Source organism: Rousettus aegyptiacus, unplaced genomic scaffold (genome assembly GCF_014176215.1).
Source record: "Rousettus aegyptiacus isolate mRouAeg1 unplaced genomic scaffold, mRouAeg1.p scaffold_m13_p_7, whole genome shotgun sequence".
NCBI lineage: Eukaryota > Metazoa > Chordata > Mammalia > Chiroptera > Pteropodidae > Rousettus > Rousettus aegyptiacus.
Genome location: NW_023416310.1, coordinates 33,797,603 through 33,813,916, shown reverse-complemented (window position 1 = coordinate 33,813,916; position 16,314 = coordinate 33,797,603). Strand labels below are relative to the sequence as shown.

At 38.7% G+C, this 16,314-nt stretch overlaps 1 protein-coding gene across 2 annotated transcripts in view; it reads right to left on the bottom strand.

The window, feature by feature from the left end:
* SPTBN1 (spectrin beta, non-erythrocytic 1) overlaps nt 1–10,659 on the bottom strand; it is a 180,130-nt gene extending 169,471 nt beyond the window's left edge. The window contains exon 1 of one of the 2 annotated variants that reach the window (XM_036224202.1): nt 10,461–10,659. The gene's annotated coding sequence lies outside the window, so the exon portion shown is untranslated. Of the gene's footprint in view, nt 1–9,705; nt 9,810–10,460 lie in introns of those variants that run through there. The other variant, XM_036224203.1, reaches the window with a different exon arrangement.
* Between the last annotated feature and the right edge of the window lie 5,655 nt (nt 10,660–16,314).

Genomic DNA, 16,314 nt, shown 5'->3' with positions numbered 1-16,314 from the left:
TTTTAAAATTTGTCATGATTTGTGCTAATTTATTATACCTTTGTGAAAGTATATACTCTTCAGAAGCTATTCAGAAACTATATACTCTGTGTATATTAGCGGATTATCAAATATTCAGGGATTCTAAAAAGGTAAAAAATGAGTATTTTAACTTTTAAGACTATTGTTCTCACCATAAAACTATTCCTACATTACAGGCTACAAATACAACAGTGTGGGAGGGGGAGGGGAGGTCAGGGAGAATGGGGTGAACAGTTAAAGAAGTACAAATTAGTAGTTGATAGATGGTCACAGGGATGAGAAGCACAGCAGAGGGAATGCAGTTAGCATTAATGTATTGGCTAGGTGGAAAACCAGAGGAGAGAAGGAGCAATTAGAGGGATTGTTTTATGAACTATATAAATGTCTAACCTACTGTATACTTAAAACTAATTAAAATGAATAAATAAATCTATGTAAAAACAATACAATGGAAAATGTTTAAACATCATGGAATGATATAAATAAGCATCATTTTAGGAAAGAATCTAGGTTTTTCTTCTCCTTTAAATATAGGCCCTAAGCCACAATAAGAACATGAATTATCCTACCCCAAAGATGCTATACGGTTGGTAAAGAACATTTCAGAAAAATATGAATCCCTTGAACATTTAGATTTGGTCTTGAGACAAACACCCTAGGACAAAAATTATCCCTGAAGCAACCACCCAAGAGGGTCAGGAACAACAAGAACTTCATCCAGAGCCAAAGGCAGCAGCCATAGAAGCTGATCTTTGGGAGGATGTCTGTGAGGCTCCCTTGGGGCCCAGTTCCTACATCTTTTCCCACACTCCATGGAAGTAATGAAATAGCAAGGCCCTAACAAAATGCACATTTAAATGAGGAATGGAAAAATATTTTTTAAATTTTGGGGTTCTCTACACCTTCAGTGTTAATATTGCTTTTCTGAAATTTATGGTAGAAAAAATCTGAACAGAAGGCATATTAGCTGATTAATCATTTTATTTCATTCTTAGCCAGCTAAATGAGGTGTGTTATGGTGTTAGAATATTTTTGATAAAAAACAAGAGTTTCTTGTGAAACATTTACAAAAATTTGGAAAATATGGAGAAATGACATTAGAATTTTTCCACAATTCCATTGCCCAGAGATAACTTCTGTTAGGTTAATGAACTCTCTAAGCACGAACATATTTAGTTACACGAATTAAATACTGAACATATATGCTTAAAAGAATACAATTATATTTATATATCACTCTAAATTTTATCTTAGTTCATTTGTTGGGTAAAAATCTATAGTTATGTTCTCTTACAGATTTTACTACCTAACAGCTTCAAGTTTATATGTTAAAGAGCAGAACAAGCAGAGATCTCTAGATTCTAGAGCAGAGATATCCAACTGTTCTAAAACTCATTCAGGAGTTTACTCTCACAGTTTAGAGTTTACTAAGAATGGAATTAATGACACATATAAACAAGGGTCGATTTTAAAGCCATCTTCAAACTGTAACATTTTACTTTCATATCTCAAAGCACACTTAATCCTGAAACCCTCTTCAATCAACTGCGTAAGGTTCACAGCAGGAAACATACAAAATTCATGAGAAGTAAATTAGTTCATTTTTATAAGATAAATTTTACAAAGTGCCAATACAATACAGTTAGGGACATGGTCCATAAAACATAAAGTACTATTTTCTCCCAAACGTTTCCCACTCCAGCTAGACGTGACTCATTTCTGGAATTCACCTTCAAAATACTCACCCTATAATATTCCTCAATCAAAAAACCTTAAAATAGCCCTTTGCCTCCCTTCATGGTAGAGATTACTCAATCACACTCAACTTTCTCACCTATGTGATAGAGATATATAGATAAGATAGAACAGGTAGATGCTTCATATATGTATATATAAACATCATAAATAACATTACATAAGAATTTCCTTTCATACAAAAAAGGATATCATTAAAATTCATTCTTCCCACTCTTCGCCTACAATATTCTCAAATGCTGAGAAACCATTAATTGGAAGTAATCTAAATCTGGAGTCATTTTTATTTTAAAATTTTCACTTGGAATTTGATCTATATTTCCAACCTATTCCAATGATACATGGTGCACTTATGGTTACAAAATCTGTTCCAGCAGCAGTATGGGTTTCCACAAGTGAGAACAAGCACATCACAGAATGCCACTCCTCTCTCCCAGCAAGCTTGAAGTTCCGAAATACTAAAAAGTCCTGGTCTTCCCCACTGTATAAGCTGGCCCCGATGATTGTAGAGACTCAAGTTAGCATTCCGTTACCCTGGGATGCTTCACTTCTCTTTCAGACCCACACCCTTAAGATGCTTTTACACATCTGCCCACTGTTCTGAAGTAAGTACAGAGAAGGACGGATGTGACAACCCCTTGGAATTTTGAACCATTCCTTAATGAAGATCTACTCCTGGCCAGGTTTGCTTTCTTCTTTCCTTTTTTAAAAATTAAAGTGTTGATTGCTTTTTGGTTATTAAAAAAATGGTCTCATGGTAGTCTATTATATTGTTGACTGTACTCTTCTCTATGGATAAAATATTTCAAAATACAGAATGAGAAACATTAAGTCGTAGAAATTTCCTTTCATCCATCAATCCACCATCCAATGCAAACTATTAACATTTTAGTGTATTTTCTTTCAGTCTTCTATTTAATGGAACAAAACTTGAGTTATACCATGTTATACAGATTATTTCCACTGAATATTATATTGTTAGCATTTTCCCATTTCAGTGATATTCTTCCAAACCATTATTTTAAGCGCTACATTGAATTCTATCCTATGACTGTACCATAATTTATTTGACTATGCCCCATTTGCCTTTTCACTGTCATTGTGTCATTGTTGCTAAAAGCCTTGTTTAAAACTTACTGCTCTATTTTTAATTCTTTCTTTAGATTATAGAGCTACAAGTGGAAGTTCAGTTCAAAAGGTATAAACATTTAAGGTTCCTGTTTTATATATATATATATATATATATATATATATATATATATATATATATATAATGTATGTATGTATGTAGAGATATAACCTGTTTTCAAATTAGCTGTATGTTAAGCCAAATGTTCTCCCAACAGGTGCTGCAGTTGTCATCTCATAGCATCTCAGAGAGCATTCCCTACCTATCAATTTAAGTAGGAAAATCAATCTATTTGTTTTAATTTGTATTTCATAGTACTAGTGAGTTTGAACATTATAGTAGTTATTGGCATCCCTGATTTCCTCTTTTATAAACTATTTGTTCCTAGCCTTTTTCCACATATTAGGGTTTTAGTGTTTTGTTCATTAAAAATAAATATTAATCAGGTTTGCCTTTCCTATTTCTGCATTTTGACATAATACACAAGAACAAGTTTAATATAGATCTGATTTAGCATTATTTATCTGAATTAATGATATTATTTACTGGAATGTATCTTTTATGAACAAATCAAATTATTTATTTGAAAGAAAGCATAAAATTGAGACAAAATAAAAATTCCACATTTTATGGTAATTAAACTATACTGTGATTGGGCACTGGATTATCTCACTTAGCTTTAATAACCCTCTCTGATAAGTACTGTAATTCCCTCCATTTTACAGATGAAGATTCTGAAGCACACATAGGAGCCAAGGTCACTTTGTCAGTACCTGGAGAGACCTGGTTGTTTATTTCCAGGGCCCAAAGCTCAGGACTCCTGCATCCAGTCGCCTCCTGTCAGGCATGCTATCCCTGACCTAACTTCAACTTTTTGAACATTGTCTCCACTAGGTTTCTGCTGATACCTCAAACAACATGTTTAAAGACAAACTGATTCTCGTCCCAACCACTTAGGCTCACTTCCCACTCACTTACCCTACAAATAGTTGTCACAGGATTGGCTCTTGATAACCTTTCTTCCATCTCTCTCCTCCATCTCATTCCCATGGCCACCACCATAACTTGTTCCCTTACCCTCTGGACCTCCACAATCACCTTTTTTGTCTCTTTGCTTCTAGTTTTTTCCCATTCCACTGTATTTTGAACATGGCTGAGGTGTTACTCAAATATCTTATCATCACAGAATTTTAGAGTTTACAGGATCTTAAAATCTAAGGGCCAAACCTGGTCAATTGGTAGTTTATTGCCTAGGACATTACACTGAGAATGTTACTGACACTCTATCTCAGCTCTGCAGAAAGAGTGTCATGATTATTTTCCATGTCTGCCAAGGACACAGGGAGCAGTACCCATATCTGCCATGTTTTAACCCCATTACAATTTCATCTAAGTTTTTCACTTCAAAAATTTAGATCTGAGACTAAAAGGGTTAACAGCTTGCTGAAATGACATATCTCGTCAGTAAAAGCTCTTTTATCTTCTATGTACATATATAGAGTAAAATCTATATAGTAGAATATATTGTTCTTGCATCCAGGAACTAATTCTTATTCAACTTTAAGCCAGCCCACACCATCATCAGCCTAACCCAACTTCAAGTCCTGGCAAGAGTAATTATTTATTAAATAATAATTTTTGAAAATACTACAAAATGATCTTAAAGTAGCAGACAAGGGAGAACATTAGTATAAATACTTATTGGTAAAAAGAAATGTAGTTACACTAATTTTAAAAATAAAAACCTGAACTGACCAGTATGTGGTCTTATCCATATATATAAAATCAATACATAACCTCTAAAAAATAAAATAAGCTGTTGAATAGTTCTTTTGACATCAAAACGTTGAAGTAGCTTTTGCAAAGCATTTCAAAAGAAGATGGTGGTTCATATAGCTTAGGCAGTCTGAAGAGAAAGTAATGGAACTATTACCAGCTGAACACCTATGTCGCAGCACTGTACACTGCTGTCTCACAACTGTATAAGTATTATTACTTCAATTTTACTAAAGAGGAAACTGTGGTTCCAAGAGTAACGAACTAGCTCAAGTCTAGAATTTAGCTATGACCACATAACTGGTATTCAAAAGCATTAGGATTTGAGCTGAGATTTGACTCCAAAATCCATACTCTTCCCAAACTAAGAAAAAATTTTCTGCCATAAAGAAATCATTCTCACAAACCTTAAAAGACAAAAACTAATTACGACTCTACTGAAATTATGAATGACTATTCATCAAAAGGAACCACGAAAAATTTCTTTAAAAAACACAAACTGGGAGGTAATTTTTGTAATACTTATAATCCACAAAGGAACAGTAAGCAATCTACATAAACAACTCCTACGAATTAGTAAGGAAAAACCTCCAAAAGATAAATGGGCAGAAGACTCAACAGGGATTTCATAAAGAAGAAACCCAAATGGTTAATAATATAAATAGATACTTAAGCACAATAGTTAAGGAAGTTGCAAACAAAAAGCACAATAAGATAACATTTCACAAGTATTGCCTGGACATTTCAAAGTCTGGTAAATGAAGTACTAGCAAGGTGATAGAACAACAGTAACATACACAACTAGGAGGAATGTAATCGGCATAATCACTTTGGAAAAAGTTTGGTATTATCTAGTAAGGTTGATCATGAACATATCTATGATCCAGCAAATTTCATTCCAGAAATAGAGAAACAGACAACTTGTGTGTTTGTGTGTGTGTCTGTCTCCACATATGTACTAAGAGACATATAGAAGAACAGTTTATAGCAGCCCTTTTGTAACAGCAAAAAATTGGAATCAAACTAAATTGCTATGAACAGTAGTAGGAATAAGTAAGTCATTGTGGAATACTATACAGCAGTGAAAATAAATGAACTACAGTAAAAAAAATGAATCTCAGAAATATGTTAATCTAAAAGTGTAAGTCGCAAAAAATACATAAAGTATAATTTCATTTATATGAAGTTCAAAAATATAAAAATTCAATAATAATTCTAAAAAGGATAACCCATAAAGAAGAGCAAGGAAATGGGAACCACAAAATTCATGACAGTGGTTGCTTCAGATGGGATGACAGAAGGGCACACAGGGAACTCCAAATGTATCATAAGGTTCCTCTTCTTGAGCTAGGTAGTCACTGGCTGAGTGTCTACTGGTTCGTGATTTTGTAATATATTTCTTTTATTATCATTGGATGTACAAATTACTTAATGAAAAATAACTTTAAGAAAAGAATGGACTAGAAGGACAGGATATGAATATACTAAAAGAAACAGTTGATGACAGAGAAGATGCCAGAGGAGAGCAGAAGGGATCCTGCACATCCTGGACTCCAGCTCTGCTGTCTCAAAGCCAATGCCACCGGGGGAGGGGGTGGGGGGGTTGTTTTTCAACTTTAGAAAAGAACCAAAAAAATATTTTAAAACCCAAAAAACTAATTAATTTAAATAAGGAGTAGGATTATCCCACCAAAATCTTAAAGGACTTTATAAAGTTTTTCTGTATTAAGTAATTCACAGTGAGTGTATCACTCTTCAACGCTACTTAGTGACACAAGAGAAAATAATGTGTTGATACTTCGGCAAAAGAAAAAAGTTAAATACAAGAAGGAACTTTTTGATATGGAGGTCCCTTAGCTGAAGGAGTGGAGCGATTTCTCAATTTAGTGTGCATACAAATCCTTTAGGGGTTTTGTTACAATACAAACCATGAACTTGAAACCAATAAGAAAATAAAATTTTTTTAAATGTTAATAAGGCAATAAGAACACATTCTACATATTTATATAACTATTTTCTATAAATATATTATAAACAATTTTTATGATAGTTTTTGTCTACAATTTACAGCATCTAGTACATATCTTTTGCATGCATATGTAGGCTTTGCTTTGTTAAAATGGCTTTATCAATGCTATAAATGGTTAAGTGGTAGATCAAGAAATAAAACATATAATTACTAACCAAAAAAAATACAAATTAAGATTGGACAAATCTGGGTTGGGGCTCTAAGCATCTGATTTATAACAAATTCCCAGTAGATCCTGCTGTTCACTGTCCATGAACCTCATCATGATAACAAGGCATATTACTAAAAATGCCTTCTCTAGTGATGTTTAAAAATAGAAGCGTGGGTCTAAGAACCTGAATACAGGCAATTGTTATCAGAAAAATCAAGAGTATTACACTAGATCTTTTTCAAGGAAAAGTCGCTTTAAGAAACAGCAAAGACTGGAAATTTACAAGAAAAATCCATAAGATGTTTTACTCACCTCCACAGACTTACAGAAGTAACTTTTCCAGCAGTGGTATTAGCCTTCTCCTTATGGCAGAAAGGTTTACATTCCCAATCATATCGGAGGAAGAAACCAGGACTACCATAAGGACATTCACAGAACATTAATTAAAGCTTGATTATAATGCAGATGTTGGTCAGTGCCCAACATAATTAAAGGAGCATCACATCACCGCATGTAAAAAAATATATATTGGGTTTTAAAATTCTCTCTAAGAATACGCTCTTAAAATGAAAAGCTTATTTCAACAAAACCACATCAAATAATTTCCACTCATCATGTCTGTTTGTTTACTAGTAGTAAAATCCTTCCATCTCAAAATAGTACCTCCACATGTAAAGTCATACTTTCATACAGCAAGACAAAATAACCACTCCAACAAACTCTAACAATGAAATTCTGCCAATGCCAAGTCTCTGTTAAGGATGTGTCACAAGTAGAGAGTGAGGTCTTCTCACTTGCTTTTACGACATCACAGACAGTTGTTACTATTATCACTCAAAAGATTCTCTTCAGAAACCCTGTGCAACAGGAGACTAGAGGACCCAGTGACCAGTTTTTTCACTGGCCCCAAACTTCTTATTCTCTCAGATGAAGGTTTTGATCAGTCCAGAAAGGACAGAGTTACAAAGAGCATAACCTAACAGAATTCAGCACCTGGTGTGCAAGTCAGAACAGATAAACCTCCCGTGACATCAACACAGGATATTTCCTTACGATGTAGTAAATCCCAAATGTCTGGATAATCCATGCAAACAGTACTCCTGAATATCTTTATGCAACACGATTTTCTACAACCAGCACAACAAAACCCATATCCAAAAAGTTCTATATTTTAATGGCCCTCTTTTAAGAGAAACTAAAAATAATGAACATAAACCACACAATCTGTATTCAGTTCTACTCTACAGAGCCATGTGCTATCACATGCCACCAATCTGGATTAATGAGAATTTAAAAAATAAAAGTAGACACATCCTTGCTTTGGAACACTAAACTTTCCTTCCAGTTAGCACACTGAAATTCTCTTTTTCACCTATCTACATTTTAGAAGAGTTTGGGTGACATTTGAAATGTACCCATTTGCCATCCCACACTGAATAAATGAATTGTAGAATTGGCATTTAGAAGAGAAACTCCCTGTGTACTAAACAGATGAGAACACTGGCAACCATCTCCTTCTGACCAGCTATCAGCCACAGAGGCCTTGGTGGTCTGTCTTCAATCCCCTCCCCAGCCACATCTGTAAAAAATACGTATATAAAAAATATATGTAAACAAACATAAATGAAATCAGTTACCATCATAATCCCATTAGTTATGATTGACTTAGCTATCTAAATAAGTTTGAATACCGATTCACCATCAATCGATGCTCTTTTACCTAATAATCCCTAATAAAGCATCCAAATATGTAATTGGATTTACAGAAAAAGCAAACAAGTACAGCAAATACAGATTAATCATTTACTATCTATCGAAAAAAATATAAAACCTACTGAATGTTGATATTTTTAGAAATGTCTCAGGCACATAAGAACTAAAATAGAGTAATCGTTTATTATTATTTTTTTTAAAAAAAAAGGTTCCCTGTCGGAAAAATTCATATTCTTAGTATTAACCCATGTGATAGCTGTAAGATCCAATAAATATCAACTTTTCATATATGAAATTGATGGATAGCTTAATTGTGGTTAAAATTATGGATGAGCCACAGAAAGACACTGCGACTCCCAATACTGACTGCATCACTACCTCCGCACACCAGTGGGCCGCGTCCTCCCTGCCGCCCCTCCCTAGCACTCGGGTCCCTCGGTCCGAGATCAGATTTCGGTCCGCAGCCGCAGGCCCGCTCTCTCTGCCTGCATTAGCGCCGCAGGGCGCCCCTTCATCACAGTACAGCCCAACGGGCTGGGCGGGAGGGAGTCACCCCAAAGGGAAGAGTCCACCCTCACAGGTAGGTGACCTGGTCCTCCTGACGCCATGTCCCGCTGAAGCATGACAAGGTAGAAGCAGTTCCAAGCCTCTGCCAAGGGCAGCCCTGGGCCTGGGTGGGGCCGGGCGGGGGCCGCAGGCGCCGAGTGGCCGTGCCAAGCCCCGCCAGCGAGAACCCGGGGAGGCTGCGATACTGCTGCATTGTGCTGCATCACGGCGAGGGAACCGTGAGCCATCCATCTTGCCAAAAAAGCACATCCCCACCCAAATAAATCCACCGAATATATTTTTCTCCTCTGCGGAAGCACCCCACACTTGCCCTCTCCTCACTTACTATGTGGCATGGCTTTTGATTAAAAAAATAATGAACATGGTTTGTTTACTGATTCCCCACAACACTTCCCCTCCCCATCTGATGGCAGCCACTTGGCATCTGTCCTATCACAAAAACAAAGGGAAATCTCCCCCCCCCCCAAAAAAGACCGCGGGCGTGTTATGAGAGGTAACGAGCAGAGGGGCGTCCAGCCCACCACCCCAGCGGCAGGCCCGGCGAGTCCCCGCGCTGGTACAAACCTGTTGAAGAGAGGATGGCAGGAGCTGAAGGGCGGGCGCAGCGGCCGCTCCGCGCCCGCAGGCGGCTCACGCCCCAGCCCTTGGGAGAGTGGGGACTGCAGGCAGGGCGGGGGGGGGGGGGCGGACGGGGGACGCGAGGATGGGCTGGATGCGCTGGATGGACTGGGGAGCGGGGGGTGGGAGGTGGGGGTGACGCCGGGCCACCGCCTCCCGCTCAGCTGCAGCGCAGCGCAGCCCGGACCACGCCTGGCCGCATCCCCCGTACCGTTACGCGCAGAGCTCGGCCCTGTCAACGCCGCCCCCGCTCCCTACAGCCGGGCTAGAACGAGGGCACCCGAAAATATACTCTCGTTGCTGCCCACTCTGCACCCACCCCCGCGCCAGGGGCCGCTGTGTCCAGCTGGAGAGACTCAGCGGCGGAGACAGGGAGGAGGAATCAGTGGCCCTGCGCTGGGGATGAGGTCGGGCTGCCGCGGTGCGCACCGCCGATCTGCTGCTGCCTCACCGCGGGCCTGCCGCCCCTGCCCCCACAAAACCCGAGTACTAGCAAGCACTGACGACCCAGGCTCTCCGCACCGCCCCCGCCCGGGCTCTACAGCCTCCCTGCCCCCACGCCGCTCCCGGGGCGCAGGGCAGCCGTAGGGCAGCGGCGTCCTCCTGGCCTGGGCCCGCGCCCCTCCTCCCCGCCGCCCGCCCGCCGCCCAGGAGGCAGTCTCAGTGAGTTGGCATCTTCCTGCCTCAGGCCCCCTACCTACCTCCCGCGGATAGGGGGTGGGGGCGCCGGGGTCCCGTCCTCCTCCCGCTCCTCGGCGGCCGGGCGGGTGGGCCGGGAGGCGACTCCGCGGGGCTGTCCGCGGCTGGGGCCGGGGCTCACAGGACAGGACCGGTGGGCGCTGCTGCGCGGGGCTGCGCGCTTGCTCCGGGCGGAGAGGCGGCCAAGGGAGGGACTGGAGGAATCCGCAGCCTGCACGGCAACAGCTGCACTGATTCCGGGGGCTGGGCGGGAGCGCGGGGCGGGGGAGGAGGGGAGGGAACAGGCAAGGAGGGGACGAGGGGCGGGGAGAGGGAGCGCGCGGGAGCCGGGAGTGCGCGCACACGCGCGTGCACAGTTCTCTCCCGCACATCCTGATTCCTCCCTCCTTCGATTCCTCCCTCTCTCCCGCCCTCAGCGCCTGCGGGGAGTCCCACAGCCGCCCACCCGGCGCCGGCTCCGCCAGCGCGCTGGACCTGGGGCGCGTCCTCCCTCTACTCAGCCGAGACTCTGTTTGGGCTCAGCCCGGATCTCGTTCCCTGCGGCGGGGTCTGGCCAGGGCTAGCCTGGGCAGGGTGGGCACAGCCGCCCCCGGGCAAAGGGACAATGGGGGCTTTGTCCTCACAGCCGGCGAGGGCCATTTCACGTTTAATTTGAGGCTAATTTGGTTATCGCCATGGAAAAGGGAAGCGTAATTGTCTAAGTGACTTGTGCAGCCTCTTTTCGCCCGCGACGTTTGCGTTTCGAAAGCGATGGAGAGTGTTGAGGGAGATTTTAGAGCGTCGTTTGGTTGGTTTGGTTCAGATCTAGGTGATGGTGTTTTGTAGGTTCTGCCTACCCTAATGTAGAGCGACTGCGACCCCGTGGGAAACTGGGCGATGGGGGGAAGAGGGCTGTTCCTATGGCGAAGTCAAGATCTTTCTCCTTTGTTGAGTGCTTTTTCACCCTTTCTCTCGGGGTAGCTGGGAACAGACCTTACAAGTGGTTTGCCCAGCTCCCGCCTCTGGCCATAACGCCAGCTCCCTTTCACCTGAAGTGGGGAATCTCCTGGAGCCACTCCTGGGGAATAGGAACGACCTGGCTGCAGTGAAGGGGCGGGCGAGGGCTTGGGTTCTTCCCCTAACCACATACCCTGAGACAGGCGAGGTTTCTGTCAAGTGCCAGGGCCACCTCTCAATCAGCTGGTCCACCCGTCTATCCCCCAGGCTATGTAGAAATTATGGCACCACCACTGTTGGGGAGGTAAGGATGGTGTCATCACCATGACCAGGACTAGAAATGCTCTACAGAAAGCAGAGTCCGGAGAAACTGATTTTCTGCCTGCTGTATGGATGCCCTACTGTGGTGGCACTGTAAGCTTCAGAGGGAAGAGGGCCCTTCCCTCTGAAAAAAAAGCCCCCAAGGCTTTTCCCCTAAAGACTAACCTTTAAAAAGTACAATTTTGGTAGTTACAAAATAATCATGGAGATATAAAGTATAGCATAAGGAATATAGTCAATAATATAACTATACAGTGTCAGATGAGTACTAGATTTATCATGGTGATCATTTGGTAGGTTATATAAATGTCTAATCACTATGTTTGCACCTGAAAGTAATATTGTGTGTCAACTGTAATTGAAAAAAAAAATTATTGAAAAAAATAAAATAAAAATTAGAAAAGATCAACCCCTCAACCCCTGAATAAAACACAAATAAAAAACAGGCAAATAGTTGGGATCATGCGTATATCTCAAATCAATAAATCAATAGAACTGAAACTTGATGGGTTTATACTTTTGTATGTATTTTTTAATGAATATTTTTGAATAAAACTAAATTAAATTGTCCTCAGCAATTTACGAAGATGATTCTTCCTTTTAGGCCTTCACCATCACTTTCAATGTGCCAATGCATATATTTAACATATATGAAAAAAATTGAGAAAGGAAAATAATTTAACATTTTTCTCAGAAGGTCGATTAACACAGCCGGAAGGTAAACTCTCCAAGGGTAAGGTTCATTTGTTTACTATACAAAGCAGACACTTCAGAGGTGCTCAAAATTTTTTTGTTGAATTGAATTGAACAGAATCAACATATTAGGTAATAAGGGAAATCCACTAGGAATGGAAATTGTTTCCCTTTCACTTATTTAGGACCATTGCCCTCCCCCCCACCTCCCCACTCACAGTGTTAATGAAATACCAAAGAAAACAATGGCAATACTGGGAAATGCCTCAGTTTAAATTCTTCCAATCCTATTCTGAAATGTGACTTTTAACTGCTTCCTTTATCACAGATAACAGTACTTGAATAAATCTTTATTTGATAGATGAGTCACTTCCCCTTCCCCATTCCATTCCCACTTACTTTTTAAAAAATTTCCTTCAGAAAGCGAGACCACACTCAACCTTAGCTAGGTACTCTGATGAAGTGGCAGTAAGTATTCCAAAAATGTAAAGTGCAAGATTTCAGATTAAATACTTGCTCACTTTCAAATTTTTACCTTTTAGTGGAAAAAAATCATCATCCAAGAGAGTACAGTGTACCACTGAACAAAAAGGAAGTAACAGGTCAAAGAAAAGAGTCTAAATCTGGAGAGATTTTTGGAGAAGACATATATCTCTGTGGAAGGCAGGAATCTAGAAAAGATAAAATGCCTCAAATATCTCTGACGCAGTTTTGCTGAAGTTTATTATCTTCACAATAGAATTAAGGTCAATTTAAACGAACCTAAAACTAATTGATATCATGTCTGTACCATTCTACTCTCCATTTTTAGAACCATGTGATTATATAGAGCTTTGTCTCCCGCAGAAATGGTACTTTATCACAAAATTTTTACAGATATAAAAGATCTTCAAATTTTCTATTAACAATAGTAGTGATCATAAATAGCAACTATAAAATGCTTTCGATTTTTTAAAGTTCTTTAACACATATGATTTTGTCCTTTGTCAGTTCAGTGGGATAGATATTAACTCTATTTTATAGATGAGAAAGCTGAAACACCGGTAGGTTAAGTGAGTTGTCCAAGTTTATTTACATAGCTACTAAGTGCCAGAGGTGTCTGCTTAGAAGCTAGCATATCAGAGCTGTGTGTTTGGGAATTGTATATTAATTATTAAGAAGTATTCTGTTTGCAAGATGAAAAAAGTTAGAGATGGATGGTGGTGATGGTTGCACAATAATGTGAAGGTACTTAATACTATTGAACTGTACCCCTAAAATGGTTTAACGGTTTTATGCTATGTGTATATTATAACTTTTTTTTTAAGTTTTTAAAGTAATTCTGAATTTACACCTCTAAAATAGTAGAGTGGATGTACTCTTAATGTTTCTTCATTTAGCCCACTTGTTGATTTGCCTCACCCTGTTCACTCCCTCTGTGTTGTAAACATATTGACCAATGTCCATGGCACACTAAACAAATTCTGCTAGTAGGCTGTCATCTGCTACACCTGTAATTTCAGCTCTCTACAGTCATGCTGTATACTTACAATCAGTTGTGTTTGTTCCCAAATTTGTTTATGCCAGTTATGCTTATTATACTTAGTAAGTACGCTTATTATAATTAAGCATTACATAAACCAATTAAATATGAGTGTGAAAAGAGAGTTCTTTCAGTGAAAACTAAGTTGCGTATTTTTGAAATGTCTGATTAAAGACTAAAAATATTGCCATCAAAATATATGTGGGCAAGATAACAGTAAAAAAAAGTAGGGAAGGATGTAAGTCATAAAAACCTTGACATATTTAGAGTCCAGATTGCTTTATAATTGTCTCTAAGTTCATAACTTAAAAGAAAACTAGAAATCTGATAGCTGTGGCTTATGCAAAAAAGAACTGACCTTTCCCTCAGTAAACATGTTCAAAGAAACACTTTGTTTATCAACCAATTAGCGGGTGAATGTAAATGTATAAATTTCGAGTAAAATAAAACTTCAAAGTATGTATTTTTTCAGGTATAAAGCTATCATTTTATTTTTCTTTTGAAATGTGCTTCAAGGAGTAAGTAATTGATAATTAAATATGACACCGAAAAGCCTGAAAACAACAACAAAAATAGACAAACTGGACTCCATCAAAATTTATAACTCGTTCATCAAAGGACATTATCAAGAAAGTGAGAAGACAATCTACAGAATAGGAGGAAATATTTGCAAATCATATATTTAGTAAGGATCTAGTATTCAGAATACATAAAGAACACTTAAAACTCAACAACAAAAAGACGAACAACTCAATTAAAAAATGGACAAAAGAGTTGAATAAAATTTTCTCCAAAGAAGATATACAAATAGATAACAAGCACATAAAAATATGTTCAATATCATTGGTCATCAGGGAAGTGCAAATCAAAACCACTAGGAGTTACCACTTCATACCACTAGGAAATGTTTAATTTTTTTCTTTTTTTTTTTGTAAATGGAAAAGACCAAATTTGCTGGGGTGCGGGGAGGGGTTTGGATAAATGTGGTCAAACAGTGCTACAAGATAAATAAATCCTAGGGATGTAATGCACAACATGATGACAAATAATTAACACTGCTGTTTTATATATATGAAAGTTGTTAAGAATAAATCGTGAGTTTTCATTATAAGGAAAAAATATTTTTTCTTTATTTTGTATCTATTTGAGATGATGAATGTTAACTAAACTTTTTGTGTTAGTCATTTCACAATATACATACATCAAATTATTATGCTATATGCCTTAAACTTATATAGTACTATATATCAATTATAGCTCAATAAACATGGCAAGGGAACAGAAAATAACAAGTATTGGCGGGAATGTGGAAGAATTAAAAGCCTCTTACCATTACTAGTGGAATGTAAAGTGGTACGGCTGCTATGGGAAACAGTTTGTCAGTCCTTCAAAAAATTAAACATAGAATTACCATATGATCCAGCTATTACACTCCTAACTATATACCCCAAAGAATTGAAAACAGGTGCACAAATGTTCATAGTAGCACTATTCACAATAGCCAACAGGTAGAAATAACTAAAATGTCCATCAATGGATAAATTGATGAGTAAAATGTGGTACATCCATACAATGGAATACTATTCAGCCATAAAAGGAATGAAGCACTAGTACATGTTACAACGTATTAGTACATTGTACATTTAGTGTAGTATATTTAGCATATGTACATTTAGCATAATGTGAAAAAAAAAAACAGACACAAAAGGTCACATTGTTATTCTGTTTAAATGCAATATCCAGAATAGGTAAATCCGTAGAGATAGAAAACAGATTGATGGTTGCCCAGGCCTGGGGAAAGGGGCAGGAAAGAGGATTAATTTTACTTAATTTTAATTAATTTAAATTTAAATTAAAATCTTGAGTCTTGGTTCAGTTATCAGAAAATTTTTAAGAATGTTTGGAACAAGTTTGGTATTTGAATCTACTTGTTTAACTGTGAATTTTGTAAAATCTAGATACACACCAGATTCAAAGACTTAGTTAAAAAAAGGAATGTAAAATCTCAATTTTTAAAATATCAATTATATGTTGCAATGATACTATCTTAAATATAGTAGGTTAAATAAAACCTATTTTTAATGTTTCACCATTTTTATTTTTTGAAAAATAACTATTACAAAATATTAAAATTACATATATGGCTCACATTGTATTTCTGTTGGGCAAGTCTGTGCCAGACACTGTCAACGAGGACTGCAGTAATTGGCATCCTCACTATTTAAGCTCAGGAAAACTGAAGAAAAGCAACGAGAATTTAGAATATGCCACAAAGCAAGAACTCCAAAGTGAAGTTGTTTTTGACTTCCAGGCTTCCCATAGTGCATCCATCACAATGGCCTTGGTATCTGTGGGGGCCAAGCCAGGATGCTGTCCTGTGAGCA